The sequence below is a fragment of the Felis catus genome, chromosome A1 (genome assembly GCF_018350175.1).
Source record: "Felis catus isolate Fca126 chromosome A1, F.catus_Fca126_mat1.0, whole genome shotgun sequence".
In the NCBI taxonomy this organism is placed as follows: Eukaryota; Metazoa; Chordata; class Mammalia; order Carnivora; family Felidae; genus Felis; species Felis catus.
In genome coordinates, this window is record NC_058368.1 from 159,876,293 (window position 1) to 159,900,390 (window position 24,098).

Genomic DNA, 24,098 nt, shown 5'->3' on the forward strand with positions numbered 1-24,098 from the left:
ATATAAAACTGTTAATTGTACTTAAACAAAATAAAACATGAGCTACCAAAAAATAAAGATGAACCTCGTAACAAATTAAACCACAAACTTGAAAGTCTTATATGCTAAAAACTGTAAGACATTGATGAGAGCAGTTGAAGGACAACACAGATAAATGGAAAGATATTCTGTGTTCATGGACGGAAAGAATATTGTTAAACATTCATCCTAACCAAAGCAATCTACAGATTCAATGCATTTTAAAGCAATTTATCAGTGGCAATTTTCACAAAACTAGAACAAATAATCTTAAAACGTGTACGGAACCACACAACACCCCAAATATTCAAAGCAATCTTGGAGAAGAAGAACAAACCTGGAGGTATCACAATCCCTGATTTCAAACTATAATACAAAGCTATAGTGATCAAAACAGTGTGCTATTGGCATAAAAGTAGACCCACGGATCAATGGAACAAATTAGAGAGCCCCAAAACAAACCCATGCATGTATGGTCAATTAATCTATGAGAAGTGAAGCAAAAATATACAATGAGAGAGAAAGAGTCTCTCCAATAAATGATGTTGAGAAAACTGAACACCTACATGCAAAAAAAAAAAAAAAAAAAAAAGAATTAGGACACTATCTTAAAGCATAGAGAAAAATAATACCAAAATAGATTAAAGACTACGAATTTAACAACTGAAGCCATAACACTCCTAGAAGAAAACCTAGGCAGTAAGTTCTGTGAGGAGAGCCTTTTTTTTTCTCCCAAATTTTTATTTAAATTCTATTTAGTTAACATATAATATTATTTTAGTTTCAGGAGTAGAATTTAGTGATTCGTCACTTATATATACACCCAGTGCTCATCATAGTAAGTGCCCTCCTTAATACTCTTCAGCCATTTAGCCTATCTCCCACCCACCTCCTTCCATCAACCCTCAGTTTGTTCTCTACAGTTGAGTCTCATGGTTTGCTTCCCTCTCTCTTTGTCCCCCTTCCCTTATATTCATCTGTTTTGTTTTTTAAATTCTACATATGAGTGAAATCATATGGTATTTGTCCTCTGACTTATTTGGTTTAGCACCTCTAGCTCCATCCACATGATTGCAAATGGCAAGATTTCATTCTTTTTGATAACTGAGTAATATTCCATTGTGTATGTGTGTATATATATATATATATGTACATATGTGTGTGTATATTACACATACACACCACATCTTCTCTATCCATTCATCAGTTCATGTACATTTGGGCTCTTTCCATAGTTTGGCTATTGTTGATAATGCTGCTATAAACATCAGGTGCATGTACCCCTTCAAATCTGTATTTTTGTATCCTTTGGGTAAATACCTAATAGTGCAATTGCTGGATCTTAGAGTATCTCTATTTTTAACTTTTTGAGGAATGTCCATAATGTTTTCCAGAGTGGCTGCACCAGTTTGCATTCCACTAACAGTGTAAGAGGTTCCCCCTTTCTCTTTGACATCGGTCTTAGCAGTATTTTTTTGGACAAGTATCCTCAGTCAAAGGCAACCAACGCTAAAATGAAGAAATGGAAGTACATCAAATTAAAAAATTTTTGCATAGCAAAAGACACCATGAATAAAACAAAAAGGCAACCCACTAAATAAGAGAAGACTTTTGCAAATAATACACCTGATAAAGAGTTAATATCCAAAATACAGAAATAACTCACTCATCTTAATATTTAATTTTTTTAATTGTTTTAAGTTTATTTTTTTGAGAGAGATAAAGAGTGAGTGGAAGAGGAGCAGAGAGAGAGGGAGAGAGAGACAGAATCCCAAGAAAGCCCCACACTGTCAGCGCAGAGCCAGATACGGGGGCTTAAACTCACAAACCTTGGAATCATGACCTGAGCTGAAACCAAGAGTCTGATGCCCAACCGAGTCACCCAGGACCCCCTAAAAAAAAATAAAAATGAACAGAAAACTTTTTCAAAGAAGACATATGGATGACCAAGAGGTACATGAAAAGTGCTCAACATCACTGACCATCATAAAAATGTAAATAAAAACCACCACGAGATACAGCATTGCACCTATCAAACTGGCTGTTGCAAAAAAAAAAAAAAAAAAAAAAAAAAAAGTGTTGGCCAAGATGTACAGAAAAGGGAACCTTTATACACTAGTGGTGGGAATATAAATTGGTGCAGCCACTATGGAAAACAATATAGAAGTTCCTCAAAAAATTAAAGTGGTTTCTGAGTGGCTCAGTCAGTTAAGTGTCTGACACTTAGTTTTGGCTCAGGTCATAATCCCATAGTAGTAGGATGAGCCCCACGTCAGGTGCCATATTGAGCATGGATCCTGTTTAAGATCCTCTCTCTCTCTCTCTCTCTCTCTCTCTCTCTCTCTCTCTCTGCCCTTCTCCTCCAAATCTATCTTTCTCTAAAATAAATAAAATGAAAAAAAATAATTGAAAATAGAACCACCACAAGATCCAGAAATTCCACTTCTATTTATCTGAACAAAAACAAAAACACCAATTCAAAGAAATATATGCACCCCTATGTTCAGTGCACCATTATTTACAATAGCAATGATGTGGAAGCAACCCAAGTGCTCATCAATAAATGAGCAGATCAAGTAGAATGTGGTATATACATACATACAAGGGAGCATTACTTAGTCATACAAAGAATGAAATCTTGTGATTTGTGACAGCATGTATGAACCTAGTGGTTATTATGCTAAATGAAATAAGTCACGTAGAGAAAGACAAATACCATATGATTTCTTACATGGAAACTAAAATACAAAATAAAATCAGATTTACAGATACAGGAAACTAACTGTTGGTTACCAGAAAGGGGAAGGGGCTGGGAGGGCAGGCAAAATAGGTGAGGGAGATTGAGAGTCACAAAGTAAAAGAGTCATAGGGATGAAATATACAGCATAGGGAATACAGTCAATAATACTGTAATAACTTTATACGGTGAGAGATGGTAACTAGACTTATGGGGATCATTTCATAACGTAAAAATATTGAATCGCTATCATGCACACCTCAAATAGAATATTATATGTCAATTATACATCAATAAAAAATAAAATAATTTGGCAATGCCAAGGGAAATAGTGCTACTTGATGGCACAAAAGGCTTTCAAAGCCTTTACACAGGAAGCAGCAAGGTAGTAACCACTGCCGAGGACAATAAATTTATTTTCTAGCAAGATCTTCTTCTGAGCTGTCAATAACAATGCCATTAATACATTGTTGGTGATTTGTGCAGTAAGGACTATGGAGAGATCTATTCATTTGTTCATTCTAAGTACAAGGGATAGATTCTGAGCCATGAATGTTCATCTTCCATCTTGGGAATAAAAAGGAAAGAGTAGTCAAATAACTGGGATGGCACAAAATATAAGATTCTGAGTTTTCTGTCAAATTGGAAATTTGGTTGACATTTGGAGGTTGGGAAATAGGTGAAAGTTTATTTGGGGAGCTGGGAGGAAAGGAAGATATGTTCATTTTGGGGAAGTGGCAAACCCTTGAGCTATTCCTAGAACTAAATTTGCATTTATGCCCCTATGAATGTTCCAGAATCTAGGTCTGGGTCAAAGTTCCAAAGACACCTAAGTTAGACTTATCCATAAGGGGGATGAACTTGGTACCAGGGCTTCTAGAAAAATGAGTGAGACCAAATGCAAAAGTTGCGCATACCACATGACTCCTGCTTGTCTCCTCATGGTAATGCCCCAGAAATCTCAGCATAAATTCTGTAAGGCCCTAACTCAGAGTAATGCTGACCTGCAAACAACTATTTGCCCTGGACAGAACCTTAGGGATGAAGAGTGGCCTGGGGACAGGAAGAACTCTGAAGAAAAGCTGCTACCAGAGAAATTATTGCAGATTTCTGGTCATGTATTATGCCCTTCAGCAAATAAGAGTCCCAGTAGAGTATCCAGCTTTGGGAAAGGACACTCTAAAATGTTTTCATTGACTGGGTTGCACATAGAGTGTTTGGAGACAGGTCCCTGCAGTGCTTATAACGTAACCTTAGCTCTTGTCTGCAGATCCCTTCCAATTGTTCAGACTAGGCCAGGGATAGCATTCTGAACTCTTCAGAACTGCTTGCAGTAGAAAATGGCAAAAGGAAGGCAGCCTAGCCTGGTGGTTGAACAAGTCTTTCCACTCTCTGATCTTACAATTTTTTCAAAGGTAATAAGTGAGAGGAGACAAATGTGAGAAATTGCACACAGACGCTCAATAAAAAAGCAACATGGACAAAAGTTAATGAAAAGATGTTGAAAAGGACTATAAAAATAACAGAACTGGGAAGAAGAAAGTGACAAAGAAGTAAACAGTGAAGGAGGTACAAGTGAAAAAAATTGTACATAGCTAATAAAAACACAGAATGGAGTTATAAAAATGCAGGGCAATGCTGGAGATATTTACGAAGAAAAGTAGTGGCGTAGAGTAATCCCATATCCTCTGTATCAGTCAAGGTTCTCCCTGAAATAGAACCAATGGAATATATAATATATAACAACATGTACATATATAAATATAGATAGGTACAGATAAACTGTGTATATAACCAAATGTGTATGTATATACATGTGTCTGTGTATACACACATATATATGTAGATGTATATGTAAAAACACAACAGTTGACCTTTAAACAACACAGGTTTGAACACAGTAGTATATGGGTCTACTTAGGATTTTCCTAATATTTTCTCTAGCTTACTTTAAGAAAGTGGAATATAATGCATATACAAAATATGTGTTCACAACTGCCTATGTTATTAGCAAAGCTTTCAGTCAATAGTAAGCTATTAGTAGTTAAGTTTTGGGGCAAAGTTATATGTGGATTTTTTACTGTGTTGGCAGTTGGGACCTCCAGGCCCCATGTTGTTCAAATGTCAGGGATGTGGGGTGAGGGAAGGGAATTTGTAATAGAAATTTACTCATGCAGTTATGGAGTTTGAAAGGCCCACATTCTGCCATCTGCAAGCTAGAAAACTAGGAGAGCCAGTGGTGGAATTTAGTCTGAGTCCAAAGGTCTGAGAAATGGGGAACAGCTGGTATAAGTCCAAGACTCTGAAGGCCTAAGAAGCAGCAGCCCCAATATGCAAGGGCAGGAGAAGATGGATGTCTCAGCTCTTGAAGAGAGAGAGAATTCACCCTTCCTCCACCTTTTCATTCTATTCAGGTCCCCCCAGTAGATTAGATAAAGCCTACACACATCGGTGAAGACAGATCTCTACTCATTCTACTGAATCCAATGCTAATTTCTTCCAGATACACTCACACAGACATATCCAGAAGTAATGTTGTACAGTCTGGACATCTTTAGTCCACTAAAGTTGACATATGAAATTAAAAATCACATCCTCCTTTCATATATTTGCTTTTAAAATTTATTATACATCTCTTAGGCATTGGAAGGGGTAATAACTGATCAAGACTCTATGATGTCCTCAACACAATCCAATTTGAACTACCTCAAGCACAAAAGCACGAGGGATTTATTGTAAGGTTTCAGAAGTATCTTATGCAACCCCAAGGGCAGGAATGGAGCCAGACCCACAAGGCTGGAAACTGCCTGGAAAGCTGTTAGGGTCTCATTTCTGCTTTTGATTCTACAAGCACTTTTTATTCTCTCACTCTGCAAGCCGGTTTCTCTACTTCACAGGAACTCTTATTGGAACGTGGCCAACTGTGGTTCCAACTACCTGCAGAGAGTTTACATTCTTCGGAGCAATCTCTTTGTTAGGTGAACATAACACAAAATGGGCAGTGAGCCTCTCCCTCACCTCACCACAGACCTTCATGAAATTTTGGCACTTTGGTGCTCTACAACTTTGGTGTTGCCCACTTTATTCAGTTTCTGAGAGGAAGGAAGGGAGGAAGGAATAATTCAACTTAGTAATGCCACAAGAGTAGAACTAGGACTGAAATTAGAAGAAACAAAGAAGGAAAGAGTCAAGAATAAGTTGACAGATGTAACTGAGATCATTGTAAAGACTCCAAGCTCGTGGTAGCCACTTTTTTTTTGACCCTAACCTATTAAGAATACCAACACGGAGGCTATGTGAAAGGGAAAAATACTAGAACTGGACTGATCCTACACCAACAGAGGGAAGCAAAGGGATTTTTTTGATCATCTATCATGTCAATGCAGGCACTTTGCAAACTCAATGAGATTTGAAGAAAATGAGCAGAGAGGTTGACTAATTAGGGTGTGATCACCAAGCAGTAAGGGGTGGAGCTTGTTTACATTAGCATCCAGGCTCACTGAGATTATCAAGTCAATGCTTGCCATGTGAAACCATGCTCAGTCCAATAATGTTTTATTGTTGTATATGATTTAAAGTATAGTTACCTACCTGAAAGAAAATGCTAAGACAGTCTATTAAAAATCATTTTTTATGAATTAGTAAATACTACAAATTATCATTTTGTTAGTTAACAATGCATCTAAAATATTTGAGAATATTATCATAAGAAGATAAATCACACACCCATAATCTTAGTTAAATACTTTATTTAGTTACTATAAAAATGAACCTCACCATCCTGTTTGAATCAATAGGGTCAAAAAATTTTAAATATTTAGACTGTTTTATATATAAATACTGATATAAACTCATGTGCATGTATATAACATCAATAAAATCTTATATAAATATCAACAATACTAATCACCTCACAAAAATGTGCTGGAACTTGTCAACTCATCAGAATCACATTCTTTGGCAATCATGGGATAGGACTGTAAATTCACTATATAAAATAACTCACTGCAATTGAGGACATATATTAATGCGTAGAAGAATTGGATTGAGGGTAATATTAAAGGGAAGAGTTATTCAGTTAACAAATGTTTGTTGAATACCTACTAAATACAAAACACTGTTGAATGCTAGAGATTCAAAGCTAAATAGTCTTTTTTTTTTTTAAGCTAAATAGTCTTATTTCCTTACCTAAAGAAACTTACAATCTAGGATACACATTTCTATAATGTGTATCCACGGTTTCAATTAAGTAAAGTAACTTGTCTCATGGTTCTATGGATTAGCTGGGCTCAGTGGGGTGGTTCTTCCTTGGGATCTCTCATTCAGTGGTAGTTAGAGATCAACTGAGGATACTGTGATCTAAATGCTCACTTGGGCTGGACATCCAAGATGGCACACTCAAATGGCTGATAGCGACTTCACTGGGGGATCAGCTGGGGCTGCTAACTAGAGTACCTGCACATGACTTTTCTATGTTGACTTTGCCTTGGGCTTACATACATAGCATGGCAGCTCTAAGAGGGAGACAGTATAAAAGCAGAGAAGATAAATAAAATGGAGTTAATGGCTATACCAGGAACTAGCACAGTGTCACTTCCACTATATACCATATGTCAGAGCAATCACAGGGCTTATTCAAACACTGTATAAGAAAATAGAGAAATAAACCATCTCTTGGTAAGAAAGTATAAAAATCATAGTATAGAAGATAATGTAGGATTAGAGTTATCTTCAGACATCTTTGGAAAATACCATCTGACACAGATACAAAAGCATTGTTTTGTCAAATGATTTATTTCAAATCATTTTAACTTACTATTAAAACTTTGTATGCAGTAAATTACTATCTATCTAGCAAATGAAATTATCCTATCTATACTTTCCTGAGGGAAAGAAAGAAATGCCTCATTTAGGGAAAGAACCCCCTAAAAATAGTAAGATAATACTAGTTTGTGTCTAACATGTGTATCACACACACACCCCCCACATAGAACAAAAACAAGTCTTTAATACGCAGGGCAAGATAATAAATCCAAACACAACCTTCACTGATAATGAATCTAAGTGCTTATCTTAGAGTGTTGTATCCTTTCAGCTCTTCATCAATTCAAACTGAAATTAATCTATTGAAATCATGTATATGATACTGTTACATGTTTTAGACTATATAATCATGTCTTCTTGGCATTTACAACCTATGTCCAAGAGGAGAAAAATGCTCTCTCTCCTTCATGAAGAGTCTTAACAATGGTTAATGTGTCTATTACTGAGTGTTTGGTTTTTGGCTCTTTCCCCCCACCCCCAATGGCTACCAAAAAAAAATTACACAAAATACAGAATTGAGTGAACTGCCTCTTAACCTGCATTAATTTTGAAACAGTTTCAAGCATCTCTTCTTGCTCATCAATAGACATGAGATCACTGTAAAAGTCTCAAAATTTTTCCTATAATGCTCTGTATAAAATAGAAATGTGAATCATAAATTTGGTGAAACTTCCATCAAGTCTTCATTTTTGAATAGGGTCATTAGATAGGCATGGAAAACCCAAAAATATCCCCCTGCTTAAAAATGTCTTCCTAGGTCTCTACATATTTTAGTCTTCTTATAAAGACAACTTACTTAAGTGGAGACTTAGAAAATCCCAGATGGTAAATATATAGGTTCTTCCATGGCCAGAAGAAAGAAAAGTCTATTAAAATATTGCAGTTTTTCTGAGAAGAACCACCTCCTCCCTCACCTTTTGGTACAGAGGAGAGAAGTCTTTCTTTCACCTCATGTTCTCCATGAGCAAAAATTCAGTCCTCTTTCCTAGCTCTCATCCCCAGTGTAAGCCTTGCTGTCATTTATCAGTAAAGACAGTCCTGATAGCTTCCAAGCTCTCTGAATGATGAGGTTAGAAAAAAGTAGAAGGTGGCTGATTCACTGGAGGGCATGTTGAATCGATACCCAGCATGTGTTGGGTATGCAAGTCAATGAATTCTGGGAGAGGGCTCAGGTGGCTCACTGAAGAAGGTTTCTTCCTTGGGCTACCTTTGACCTCAATTTAAGCAATTTATTTATAGTTGGGATAATGTAGTGATTATATGACCTCAAAGTAAATTGAACAAGCCCATTAACAATGCAATAATCACCCATTATGAAGCCCATTTTTTACAAGAACGATGCATTTATCTCTTGGATAGAACTTGATAGGGACCAAGATGGTAGAAGTGTGGGGAAAAATTTCAGAAACAAACATAAACGGTTTGTTTTCTGAGGAATAAATAGGTCAGGGTTCCAAACACTCCATTTCATTAATCAACTTGGCAGGAGCATCAACAAGCTCAATTGTAAATTATTAAAATGGGAAAATAATACGCCCAAAGAGGTGGGAAGAGTGGTCTAAATTTTGTAACATTTTAAAATACTCTTAATAAATTCTTCACTGACTGTGCAAGTAATATGTTGGGTAACACTTTTTTTGGCCAAAAAAAAAAATCTCAAGGATTTATTTCTTCATTACAGACTATATATCCCTTATTATCTGGAGAATCTTACTTCACTTCTCAAGTGTACTGAACTACACTGATCCACTTATAAAACTAAACTGATCTCAGTTATCCTTGTTCATGATGCTAAAAATGAATTCCTTAAGGTCATATTGTGTTATATTGTCCATGCATTTTGTTGTGCCATTCTCAAAAATATCTGGGTTACTAAAAATAATTTTGGTAAAACAATTAAATCACTTAATGAAAATTGGATATAATATGCAAAATATTCAGAGAATAAAGGAACATTCTTTTTACTCTACCCACAGAATATGAAAACAATGAAGAGAGGCAATAACTAACCCCAAACTCTTGCTCCAAGGACAGGCAAGCGATGTTTCAAATGGGTACAGATGGATATCTAGGACATTCATTTTCCAAGCCCTGAGCCTTCAACACCTCTGTCTCCTACGTTGGATGACTCAATGCTACAGTCTGGTTTATCTAGTCCCCACTCACCTGGAGCTCTTGCTTAACTAATCTATTATGTACAATAAGAGGACTTTCCCAGAAACACTTCTACAACCTCCTCCTCATGCAATATTTTACATGAAAGCTCTCCCTTCGACCCCTTACTCAGCATAATACTGTATCCTGTGTAGATTAATATTGCATTTGTCTGAGGATCAGTTATCTGCAAAACTCTGCTATCCAGAACACAACCATGATTAAAGAGTAAGACAAGAGGTCAGGTGAGCCAAAAAAGGAATCTTACAGAGCATGTACACAAAATTGTGCATTTTACCCACCCTCTGGTCATCGCTCGGGGCTTATTTACTTCTATGTTAGGTACAATTCTTACATCCCAATCAGCCAACTTCTTATTCACCATCGGAAGGAAAACAACATATATACAGAGGGAAAAGAGAAGGCTAAGAGAAGCGGCACACACACAGTAATAAAAAAGAAACCGGACAACTGCTTGGATGCAGAAGTGAGAACTTCAAAACATACATCAGAATAAAAGACACATCATTGTGAAGCAGAGTGCAGGAGCAGACAAGCTTATGCATCTCACCATCCCCTGAGGCCATTGGTGATGTTCACTGTGGTGGAACTGAGTCATCCAAAAGAGGTTAAGTTATATTTTGAATTTACCCAAATAAGAAGGCAAAATGTGTATCACCTATTATATAATGTTTTTCAATAAAATGGCTGAAATCACTCATTAAGTGGATTTTGAGTGTTTATCATGTGCCAGGCTCCGCTCCCAACCCTGTCTTTTGTTTTTAATTTTAGGTAACTGAGTCCTGGAAGATAAGCTGCCTTCCTAAGGACATTCTCCAAGTCAGTCCTAGACTAAGCCAGGCCATAAAGATAGTCTGTAACCAACCCAGCGGTCCACCTTCTGTAGTTTGCTGCAGACCCAGATTGCTCTCAATGGTATATTTATGATGTGACTGAAAAGGATAATGACACATAGGCCAATAAAACCTGTTGCTTCAATAACTGCGAGAAACTTTGGGGAAACAATAGATATTAGGACCCAGGGATGTATTTATCTCTGCTCTTCATATAAGGAACAATACTAGCTCTTGCTTGTAAGTTATGGGCTCTATGAATCATATAACTGATTGCCTTTCTATTTTGTCTTGGAAGCAGAAAGCTCAAAGCTAAGACTGTGATTCTCCTTCCTATTAACGTAAAGGATTTCATGGGCATGTTTTTGTGTACTGCATTTTGTCTTCAAACCTTTGTTTTCCATATGTCTCATCCTCCTCACTTATTTTGACTTTATGTCTTTTTTTGTTATGTTGTTTTATTTTTAAAAACTTGTATGGGATTTGCCATGTGCTGGACACTGTTCTAAGCACTTTACAAATATTAACTCAATGATTTCTCATAATTATGCCATGTAGTAGTACCTACTATTATATCCACTTAGAGGTGATTAAAAACTGAGGTTCTGAAAGATTAGTGTAACATCAGTGATTTGATGTTTCAGAGTATACTTCTTCCTGGACTTCTGAGAGATATGTTTCCCACTTCCTTATTTAGAAATCTATAGCATCTATAAGTGCTCTAGTGAATGGCCTCCGTCATTCATCTTATTGCTTTATTAAGCAATTAAGCAATTAAGTCCTGTTAGCTGCCTGAAACTAAGTATTCCACGTCTTCAAAATTCCTGAGAACTCGGGAACAGGATTTCCGTGAGTATTTTAAGGATTCTTTTTGAGGATTTTAGCGCAACATGCTGTGAATACTTTCTTGAATTATTAAGAATCATGGGACATCTGGATTAATTAGCAGGGCAAATCTGAATGAGTCTTTTACTCCCAAAGTACAGTGCTCTTCTCCTCCTGGGTTGATATTATGCCCTTGACTTTGCCTGTGGACAATTCAGCAGCTGAAGGAGGAATTAACAGTTCAGACAAGACTAATCCCACTACCAAGAACAAAATGGCAAAGAAAATACCTTTTGATCCCTTATTCACTTTAAAATCAGCCCAAAAATGAGAATAAAAGAAAGTCACTTTTAGATGATCCTAAAATAAATCCACATTCCCTAAACCATGTTTAAATCAGAAGTGAATAGGGGAATGGGAATGCATTTACCAGACAAAGAAACATCCAATGCAGGTAAAGGTAGATACCAGTGGAAAACAAGTCAATTTGCACTGAATCATTTCTGAAAACCTCAGGAAAAGGAGATACCAGGTACCAAGAAAGGTATGGGTGATTCCAGCAAGTGAACGCAATAAGAATCCAGGTCTCCCCTGAAAAACTGGTCCAGAGAAACAACCTGTAGATAACTACTCCTGGAGGAGACCAATAAAGAGTGACAAATGAACACACTACTGACCTACAGTGAAGCTTGTCAGTAAGTGGGTCAGTAAGACCCACTACTCACAGGGAGTTTTCAGTGAACCTCTGTCATGCCTACACATGAATGGGAAACCTAGGGTCACCAAGAGGTCAAGGGACACCCCTTCCTGAATGAGAAAAAACCCTCACCTCTAACCCACCCAGCCCTGCCGTGAGCTTAAAAGGTGTCAGGGAAGGGGGAGAAGCAGGGAAAAAACAAACAGCAGAGAAGAGATTTTCAGATGTACAAGATTTCACAACCACAACCAAAGAATTGGATCCTATTTTTTTTTAATCTTGAGAACAAGTGAGGAATTCTGGAAGACAAAAAATATTACAGCAGAATTAAAGATACCCCTAGGAGACATGGAAAATAAGTCTAGGAAATCTCTAAGAAGGTAGGACAGAAAAACTAAGTAATGAACAAGAGGAGAGAAAAGGTTTGTTTGGTTTGGTTTTATTTTGAGTATCAAACCTGGATGTGAACATTGACTCTTGGGAGTTGCAGAAAGATTGAACTAAAAAATCATTTGGAAAAGACAAAGAGGATTGAAGAATGACAAGCAAATGAAACCATGAAACAACTCCTGGTGGGGGAGTGGGGCACTACTTGGTCCACTGAAGAAAAATACTTGAATATACTAACGGAAATACTACATGAATTTAACTAAAAAATTATGTTGTGGTTGTACCATATTGAAAAAAAGAGGTGGACAAACTATGTAAGAGGGCAAAAATTATTATTTGCTATAAACACAGAAAATGCTTAGAATTGATGAATTAAGAGAAAGCAATAAATATATAGAGATACAAAGGTAAATACAGAGGACAAAATCTAACAATTTAAAGTGGTTGCTTTGTTGTTGTTGTTGTTGTTTAGCCTTTATTTCATGATCATAAACTTCACTCTGCAATCCAGCTAAACTTAGAGGAGAGTAAGGAGGACACGGGACCCATAGAACTGCGGCGGGAGCATAGCGACTCTAGATTTCGAGCAGATGGGGGCGGAGGGGCGCACTCCCGAGCTACAGAAGGAATGGTCTGGTAGTTAAGATAAAACACGAGTCAAATTTATTGGATTTGTCCACAGTCAGCATTGGTGATCTTCCTGCTGGTCTTGCCATTCCAGGACCCAAAGGGCTCCACGACTTCCACAATGTTTGTGCCCTCCTTCACCTTGCCAAACACCACGTGCTTGCCGTCTAAACACTCGGTCTTGGTGGTGCAGATGAAAAACTAGGAACCGTTCGTGTTGGGTCCAGCATTTGCCATGGACAGGATGCCAGGACCTGTGTGGTTCAGGATGAGATTCTCATCATCAAACTTCTCCCCGTAGATGGACTTGCCTCCGGTACCATTATGGCGTGTGAAGTCACCACCTTGGCACATAAATCCCGAGATGATCCTGTGAAAGCAGGAACTCTGTAACCAAATCCTTTCTCCCCAGTGCTCAGAGCACGAAAGTTCTCTGCTGTTTGGGGGACTTTGTCTTCAAACAGGTCGAAGGAGACGTGGCCCAAAGGCTCGCCGTCCACAGCTATGTCAAAGAACACGGTGGGGTTGACCATGGCTGAGCGGCGCGGGCGATTCCAGGGCATCAGCGTCTGTCTAAAGTGCTTGCTTTTAAAGAGTGGGATTTGGGGGTGAGGGACATGGATACTGTGTGGGGTTTTTTAAAGCCTTTTCATACTTAAGTTTTTTAAATTTTATTCTGAGAGAGAGAGAGAATGCATGTAAGCATGGGAGGGGCAGAGAGAGGGGAAGAGACAGAATCCCAAGCAGGTTCCACGCTGTCAGTGCAGAGCCCAACATGCGGCTCGATCCCGTGAAAAACCGTGATATCAAGACCTAAGCCGAAGTCAAGAGTTGGACACTCAACTGACTGAGCCACCCAGATGGCCTCATAGTTAAAAATTTTTTAATCTGGGGCATGATTACCCTAAAGAATTAAAAATACAATGACAACATCTACATAAACTTTCCAGATCACAAAAATGACTATCCTTTGATAAATAACTATGTTCACTGGAAGCGTATGGACAGTATGATGATCTATCATAGAGGATTTCCTGGGTAACAAGATGAAATTTAAGGTAATACTTGCTAGAATATAGGTCTGGCTGCATTTGAAGCTGTTAGTACAAGTCTCTTATCAACTCACAGGTCTTTAGGTTGTTTGAGTTTCGCTTTTCTGAACACAGTATAGAGCTTTTAAACTGTGAAGTAAATGCTTTAGGACAGTGTGTTTCAAAGTGTTTTCCTCAGTCCCTGGATGGTTCCTCATAGTCTACGAAGGATCCTCAGTCTGGCAATTGTAACCTTTTTTTTTAATGTTACATTTTTTTTTCCATTTATTTCATAAATTTGACATTTAAGGTGAATTTTAATTTTTGCTAAGATCTCATTAGATCTTAACAATGTCTGAGCTTTTAGAGTTGTACATGTGCTTTTTGGACTGTACTCATCACAAAATCTTGTATAACATTCAACTATATGAAAATACTGTCTGTTCACAGTGTTTTCAAGTCAACTGAATACTGTCATTTCAATTTGTTAAATATGCATTTTTCATCATCCAAATTTAAAGAAAATATATCCATAGTATAAAGTGGTTCACTAAAGATTAAAAGGAGTGACGAAAATGGTAATGTACATACTGTGACTCATAATAAAAGCAGAAAAATAAATAGGGTGCAAAACATCAGTATAAATATAGAAAGTGAATCTGAGTAAGTGAAAGCAAGAAAATCTAAACATGTAATGATATTCCACAAGCAACCAATAAAGAAAATTATATACAGTGAAAAATATAAGATAAATGAACTTTATTGGAAAATTGATCCACTGCCTCCAGCCCTAGTGCATTATCTGTTAAAATACTTGTCTACAGTAGCATATAGCCCTAGAGGGTCTTATGCATAGTGACTATTCTTGTAAACTTAATCACATTTTTGTAAAACTATGCAAAATAATGTTATTTAATATACAGTTGCTTAATTTTTTTTTCTGAGAGCAGATGAATGACCAAACTACATACTAGTATTTATACACCTGCTACCCTTTATAGCTGTGAAGATTTAAAAACCAAAAAAGGTCAACGTCTTGTTATATCAAAAACAACGTCTTGTTTTCTTGTTATATGTTTCAAGAAAAACATCTTCAAACAACATGTCTTACCATGTATCAATAATTTATATAACATCATAACAATAAAACAATGTGATACTGCCTCAGAATGAGAAAAATAAGCCAGTGAACAGAAAAGAGGTAAGAAGTTGACCTAAGTCAACTTCCTATGTATATAGGAACTTGATATATTATGAGGATCTGTTGAAAAGTTTTCCAAGGATGAAAGCACTAGCAGGCACCGTTTTTTTGGCCCTTCCCTTCTACCTAGCTGGCCTGGCTCTCATGGAGCTCTGATACTCTCTCCGTCTACTTACTCACTCCAGCATTTCCTGCAGACTCACTGGCCCATGCCACCCACGTGGCCCAGAACCCCTTCCAAACAGCTCACCACCCTGCCACACCTGACAGGCCCCCATGGCCATCACCAGAGCCCTTTTCAAGGGGCTCACCACCCCCACCACTCCCAACAGGTGGCCTCAGCCAGCACCAGAATTCTTCCTGGGCACCTCTGTCTGAGGGGATCAGCCCAGTACACTAAAACATCTACAAAAGTTGCAGCCAGACCTCAAAGCAAGTCTCACTGGAGGCCTATCTTGCCCATCGGTATGCTATCACTGTCACAGCCAAGCTTGTAGCCAGCTATACCAAGAACTGACAGCACACCCAGTGGGCCCATAACAGTCATATCCAGGCCTCTCAGTGAGAGATGCCAGGGGCCAGCCCTGATTACTGGTATGCCAACAGCAGTCACAACAAGACCTCACAGACAGATGCACCAGGGGACAGTCCTGCAAAACAGTGAGTCTGCACCAGTCACAACCTAGCCACAAAAGGAAGGTACATGCAGCCCACACAGGGGGTACTTCTAGGGCAGCTGGCTCAGGTTACCAAGGTTACCCATAGGACTCCTTCTGCACAAAGCCACTCCTTTATGATGGGGAGACATAAATGATCTACCTAACACAAAGAAACAGGAAGTTAGGCGAAATGAGGAGACAGAGGGATATGTTCTCAAGAAAAGAGCAAGAAAAACACCTTAGAAAAAGAATTAAAACAAAGCTATCTGTCACACTAAGAATTCAAAGTAATAATCATAAAGATATTCACTGAACTCAGCAAAAGAATTAATGAACACAGTGATAACAGTGATAGGAACTACAAAAAAGAACCAATCAGAGGTGAAGAATACAAAAACTGAAATGAAAAATACACTAGAGGCAATCAATAGCAGATCCGATGACACAGAAGAATGAATCAGTGATCTGAAAGATGGGATGATGAAAATCACCCAGCCAAAACAACAAAAAGAAAAAGAAGAGGGGGAAAAAAGATAGCTTAAGGAAACTCTGGGAGAACATCTAGCATAATAACATTCACATAGTAGTGGTCCCAGAAAACGGGAGAGAAAAAGGCTGAGGAAAACTAGATGAGGCAATATTGGATGAAAACTTCCCTAATTTGGTGAAAGAAACAGATATCCAGGGGCACCTGGCTGGCTCAGTCCATGGAAGAAGCAACTCTTAATCTTAGGGTTGTAAGTTCGAACCCTATGTTGGGTATAGAGATTACTTAAAAATAAAATCTTAAGGAAAAGAAAAAAGAAAGAGACATCCAAATCCAGAAAGCACTAACAGTCCCAAATAAAATGAACCCAAAGAGACCCACACTAAGACACATTATAATCAAAGAATCAACAGTTAAAGATAAAGAGAGAATCTTAGAAGTACCAAGAGAAAAACAAGTAGTTATTAATAAGGAAACTTCCAGAAGAATATTAGCTGATTTTTCAGCAGAAAATTCATAGACCAGAAGGAGTGGCATAATATATTAAAAATGCTGAAAAGAGGGCACATGTGTTGCTCAATTAAGCATCCAACTCTTGATTTTGGATCAGGTCATGATTTCATGGTCATGAGACTGAACCTCACATCAGTCTTGGGATTCTCTCTGTCCCTCTCCCTCTGCCCATCCCCTGCTTGTGTGTGCCCTCTCTCTCTCAAAAAATAAAAAGTTTAAAAAGTACTGAAAGGGGGACACCTGGGTGGCTCAGTCGGATAAATGTCCAACTTCGGCTCAGGTCATGATCTCATGGTTTGTGAGTTTGAGACCCGCATAAGCTCCGTGCTGACAGCTCAGAGCCTGCAGCCTGCTTTGGATTCTGTGTCCCCCTTCCTCTCTGCCCCTCCCCCGCTGGCACTCTGTTTCTCTCTCCTTCAAATAAACATCAAAAAAGAAGTACTGAAAGGAAAAAAATACCACCAAGAATATTCTACGGGACAAAGTCATCACACAAAATTGAAGAAGGGATAAGGAGATTCTCCAACAAACAAAAGCTAAAGTTTGTCAACACCAAACCGGCCTTACAAGAAATGTTCAAGGGACTTCTTAAAATGAAAAAGAAAAGGTCCTAACTAGAAAGAAGAAAATTATGAAGGAAAAAATATCTCACTGGCAAAGATAAACATATAGTAAAAGTAATAGATCAACCACCTATATAACTAGTATGGAGATTAAAAGAATAAAATAGTAAAATCATCTAGGCCTAAAGTAATTAGGCCTACGCAAAATAATAAGATGCAAATTATACATCAAAAACATAAAATATGGTGAGGGAGAGTAAAAATGTACTGTATGTATGTATGTATTTTTATATTTGAGAGAGAGAGAGAGCAGGGAAGGGGCAGAGAAAGAGAGAGACACAGAATCCAAAGCAGGCTCCAGTCTCTGAGGTGTCAGCACAGAGCCTGACATGGGGCGTGAACTCACAATCAGTGAGATCATGACCTGAGCCAAAGTCAGATGTTCAACTGACTGAGCTACCCAGGTGCCCCCCAGAAATGTAGTGCTTTTACAATGCATGAACTTAAGTGACCATCAAATTAGATTGCTATATACATAAGATGTTATATATGAACCTCATGCTAACCACAAACCAAATACCTTTGATACACAAAAAATAAAGAGGAAGGAGTCCAAGAATAACACTAAAGAAACTCACCAAATCACAAGGAAAGAGAACAAAAGAAGGATAAAAGAACAGAGAAGAACTACCAAACCACAAGAAAGCAATCAACAAAATGGCAATAAGTATGTATCTATCAATAATTATTTTTTAATTTATTTTTATTTTTTTGACATTTATTTATTTTTGAGACAGAGAGAGAGAGCATGAACAGGGAATGGTTAGAGACAGAGGGAGACACAGAATCTGAAACAGGCTCCAGGCTCTGAGCTGTCAGCACAGAGCCCGATGCGGGGCTCGAACTCACGGACCGTGAGATCATGACCTGAGCTGAAGTCGGACACTTAACCGACTGAGCCACCCAGGCGCCCCTCAATAATTACTTTAAATGTAAATGGACTAAATGTTCCAATCAAAATACACAGGGTGGCTGAATGGCTAAAAAAGCAGACCCGCATACCTGTTGCCTACAAGAGATTCATTTCAGAGTTAACAACACACACAAAGTGAAGTGAAAGTGAAAGGATGGAAAAGTTATCTCATTCAAATATAAACAAAAACATAAGGCAGGATACCAATACTTACATAGGACAAAACAGACTCTTTTTTTAAAATTATTTCTTATGTTTTATTTTTTATATTTGAGAGAGAGAGAGAGAGCAAGCAGGGGAGGGCCAGAGAGATGGAGACAGAATCCAAAGCAGGCTCCAGGCTCTGAGCTATTAGCACAGAGCCTGATGCGGGGCTTGAACTCTTGAGTAGTGAGATCATGACCTGAACCGAAGTCAGACCCCCAACTGACTGAACCACCCAAGTGGCCCCAAAATAGACTTTAAAATAAAGACTGCAACAAAAGACAGAAAAGGGCATATGTAATAATCTAAGTAGGGGATATACAACTTATGAATATCTATGCACCCAACATAGGGGCAACTAAATGCATATAGCAAGTATTGACAGACATAAACAGAAAAACTGACTGTAAAACAAGAGTAGAAGATTTTAATATCCCACTTACATTAATGGATAGATTATCCAGACAGAATGTCAATAAGAAAACATTGGTCTTAAATGACAACATTAGACAAGATGGACTTAATAGATGTATACAGAACATTCATCCAAACCCAGCAGAATTCACATTCTCTCCAGTACACACAGGGCATTCTCCAGGACAGATCACATGTCAGGCCACAAAACAACCCTCAATAAATTTAAAAAGAAGAAATTTTCAACCACAAGGGTATGAAACCAGAAATCAGTTACAAGAAGAAAACTGGAAAAACACAAACATGTGAGGCTAAAAAGCATTCTACTAAACAACGAATGTGTCAATGAAGAAATCGAAGAGGAAATAAGAAGAAATACCTATTTACAAATGAAAATGGAAACACAGCTTTCCAAAATCTGTGGGACTCAGCAAATTAGTTGTAAGGGGCAAGTTTATAGCACTATAGGCCCAAGTAAACAAACAAGAAAAATCTCAAACAATCTTAAACTTGCACCTAAAGGAACTAGAAAAAGAACATAGTAGAAGGAATGAAATAATAAAGATCAGAAAAAATAAATGAAATAGAGACTAAAAACAATAGAAAAGATCAATGAAACTAAAATGGTCCTTTGAAAAGATAAATACAACTGATAAACCTTCAGGCAGACTAATCATGAAAAAAAGAGAAATGATTCTAATAATTAAATCAGAAGTGAAAGAGAAATTTCGACCATACTATAGACATACAAAAGATCATACAAGACTTCTATAAACAGTCCTTTGCCAACAAATGGGACAGCCTAGAAGAAATGGATAAATTCCTAGAAACATACAACATTTAAACACTGAATTAAGAAGAAATACAAAATCTAAACAGACTGATTACTAGTAATAAATTGAATCAGTAATCAAAAAACTCCCAACAAACAAAAGTCAAGACCAAACGGATTCAAAGATGAATTCTACCAAACATTTTCTCAAACTCTTTTGTTCCAAAGGAACAAAAGAAGGAGAAGAGAAGGAGAAGGAGAAGGAGAAGGAGAAGGAGAAGGAGAAGGAGAAGGAGAAGGAGAAGGAGGAGGAGGAGGAGGAGGAGGAGGAGGAGGAGGAGGAGGAGGAGAAGAAGAAGAAGAAGAAGAAGAAGAAGAAGAAGAAGAAGAAGAAGAAGAGGAGGAGGAGGAGGAGGGGGAGGAGGAGGAGGAGGAGGGGGAGGAGGAGGAGGAGGGGGAGGGGGAGGGGGAGGGGGAGGAGGAGGAGAAGGAAGGGGGGGGGAGAAGGAAAGTTTCCAAACACATTCTCTGAAACCAGCATTACCTTGATACCCAAACCAGAAAAAGATACCACAAAATAGAAAATTACAAGCCAATATCCCTGATGAACATGATGTAAATATTCTTAACGAAATATTAGCAAACTGAACTTAACAATACGTTAAAAGGATCACGCACCATGATTAAGTGGTATGTATTCTAAGAATGCAAGAATAGTTCAATATCCACAAATCAATCAACATGATACACCACATTAACAAAAAGAAGTATAAAAATTCTATGATCATCTCAATACATACAAAAAATTTGGTAACATTCGACATCCATTTACAATTAAAAAAAAAAAAAAACCTCTCAAAAAAGTAGACATAGAGTGAACGTATCCTCAACATAACAAAGACCATTTACAAAAAACCCACAGCTAACATTATACTCAATGGTGAAAACCTGAAAGCTTTTCCTCTGATAAAGAACAAGACAAGAATGCCTACTCTTTCTTGCCACTTTTATTCAACATAGTATTGGAAGTTTTAGCCATATCAATTAGGCAAAAAATAAAATAAAGAAAATAAAGAAAAGTAAAACAAAACAAAATGAATTCAATTTTAAAAAATAAAAAATTTATAAATTAAAAAATAAAATAAGACAAAAGGCATCCAAATTTGAAAAGAATAAAACTATTTGCAGATAATATGATACTATGTACATAGAAAACCCTGAAGAGCACCAAAAAATTACTAAAACTAATAAATAAATTCAGTAAAGTTTCAGGATACAAAATTAATAGGCATAAGTCTGTTTCATTTCTATACACTAATAATAAACCATCAGAAAAACTAAGTAAACAATATCATTCATAATTTCATCAAAACAATAAAATACCTAAGGAATAAATTTAACCAAAGGGGTGAAAGACCAATACTCTAAAATCTATAAGACACTGATGAAAGAAATTGGAAGAACAATACAAATGAAAAGATATACAATGCTCATGGATTAGAAGAATTAATATTGTTAAGATGTCCATACTACCCAAAACATTCTACAGATTCAATACCATTCCTATCAAAATACTAATGACATTTTTCACAGAATTAGAACAAATAATCCAAAAATAGCCAAAGTAATCTTGAGAAAGAACAAAGCTGGAGGAATCCACTTCCTGATATCAAACTGTACTACAAAGCTTTAATAGTCAAAACAGTGTGGTACTGGCACATACATATCAATCAATGAAACAGGACAAAGAGTCCAGAAACAAACCCATGCTTATACACTCAATTAATCTTCAACATAGGATGCAATAACATATAATGGGGAAAAGTCAGTCTCTTCAATAAATGGTGCTGGGAAAACTGGACAGGTACATAGAGAAGAATGAAACTGGACCTCTTTCTTACACTGTGTATGAAAACAAACCCAGAATGGATTAAAGACTTACATGTAAGATCAGAAACCATTAAACCCTTAGAAGAAAGCATAAGCACTAAGCTCTTGACATAATCAGTCTGATGAATGGTTTTGTGTGTGCGTGTGTGTGGATCTGCCTCCTCAGGCAAGGACAACAAAAGCAAGAATAAATAAATGACACCACATCAAACAAAATACTTTTCAACACTGATAAAAATCATTAACAAAATGAAAAGGTAACCAAGTTATTTGTAAATGATATAACCAATAAAGAAAGAGTTAATATCCACACAACTCAGTATCAAAAAAATGCCAACAATCCAATTTAAAATAAAAGGGTGGGGGGGGGGGGGTGCAGAAGACCTGAATAGACATTTCTCCAAAAAATACATACAGATGGCCAACAGACAAAAAAAAAAAAAAAAAGTGTTCCATATCACTAATCACTGGGAAAATGCAAATCAAAACCACAATGAGATATCATTTCACATCTGTTAGAATGGCTATGATCAATAAGACAAGAAATAACAAGCATTAATAAGGATATGGAGAAAGGGAACCTCATGCACTATTGGTAAAAATGCAAAATGGTAGAGCCACTATGGAAAACAGTATGGAATGTGTTCAAAAAATTAAAAATAGAACCACCACATGATCTAGCAATTTCACATGTGGGCATTTACCCAAAGACAATGAACACACCAATTAAAAATATATATATGCATCCCAGGGCACTTGGGTAGCTCAGTCAGCTGGGCGTCTGACTTGGGCTCAGATTATGATCTCCCAGTTCATGAGTTAGAGCCCGCTTTGGGCTCTGTGCTGACAACTCAGAGCCTAGAGCCTGCTTTGGATCCTGGGTCTCCCTTTCTTTCTGTGCCTCTCCCCCGCTGGTGCGCGCTCTCTCTCTCTCTCTCTCTCTCTCTCTCTCTCTCTCTCTCTCTCTTCAGGTTAAATAAACATTTTTTTAAATATATGCATCTCAATGCTTAATGCAGCGTTATTTACAATAGCCAAGATATGGAAGCGACCCAAGATGCTGTGGTATAGATACATAATGGAATATTACTTAGCCATAAAAGAAAGAATCAAATCTTGTTATTTGTGAGGACGTGAAGGAGTTGGTAGCATGCTAAGTGAAATAAATTAGACAAAGACAAGTATGTATGATTTCATTTATATGTGCAATCTAAAAAAATAAAACAAATGAGCAGAGAAAAACTAAAACAAAATAGAAACAAATTCTTAGATTTAGACAACAATCTGGTGATTGCCAGAGAAGAGGGTGAGGAGACAGGCAAAATAGGTGAAGCAGATTAAAAGGTACAAACTGTGCTGACAGCTTAGAGCCTGGAGTCTGCTTCAGAATCTGTGTCTCCCTCTCTCTCTGCCCCTACCCCGCTCACGCTCTGTCTCTCTGTCTGTTGGGATGAGCACTGGGTGTTGTATGGAAACCAATTTGACAATAAATTTCATATTAAAATAATAATAATAATAATAATAAAATAAAAAATAAACGTTAAAAATTTTAAAAATAAAAATGAAAGGTACAAACCTCCAATTATAAAATAAATAAGACACAGGGTACATGTACAGCATAGGGAATATAGTTAATAATATGTAACAACTTTGTATAGCACAGAGGGTAGCTAGTTTTCCTGGTGATCACTATGTAATGTATATAAATGTTGTATCACTATGTTGTGCATCTGAAACTCATAATATTGTATGTCAACTATACTCCAATAAAAATTAGTAAACAAAATTTTTTAAAAAGCAAACTACGTAAAGAAAAAGGTTGATAAATTTGAAATCTTTAACTTTGATATGAAATTTTAGAACACATTTACATACAGAAAATATTTTTAAAATGAATCATTGACTTGGGAGAGGCCAAAAGGGAAACAGATTCAGAGAAGATACCCAGGAGATTCCATTATGTCTATAGACTTTCTCCCAAATATGTGTGCTTACACATGTATAGCAAAATGCTATTGTGTGATAAAGTTAACTTACTGGTGTGGGCTATAATGTTTTCTAAAATTTCTCTATGCTTAAAATAGTTGATAGAAAAAACATTAAAGAATGTTTCAGAAATGTGGCAAGTAGAACGTGATTTCCATCATTTGTGAAGTATGAGCTGCAGAAGGAAATGTGAGAGTGAGTGGGAGAGTGATATTCTCAAAGAGATAATGGCAAAATACTTTTTAAAATGGATGAAAGACGTGAATCAAGATTTAAACA

General features: G+C 37.1%; 1 pseudogene; it reads right to left on the minus strand.

Moving 5' to 3' along the window:
- Positions 1-13,139: 13,139 nt before the first annotated feature.
- On the minus strand, positions 13,140-14,043 carry LOC101083826 (annotated as a pseudogene).
- Positions 14,044-24,098: the final 10,055 nt, after the last annotated feature.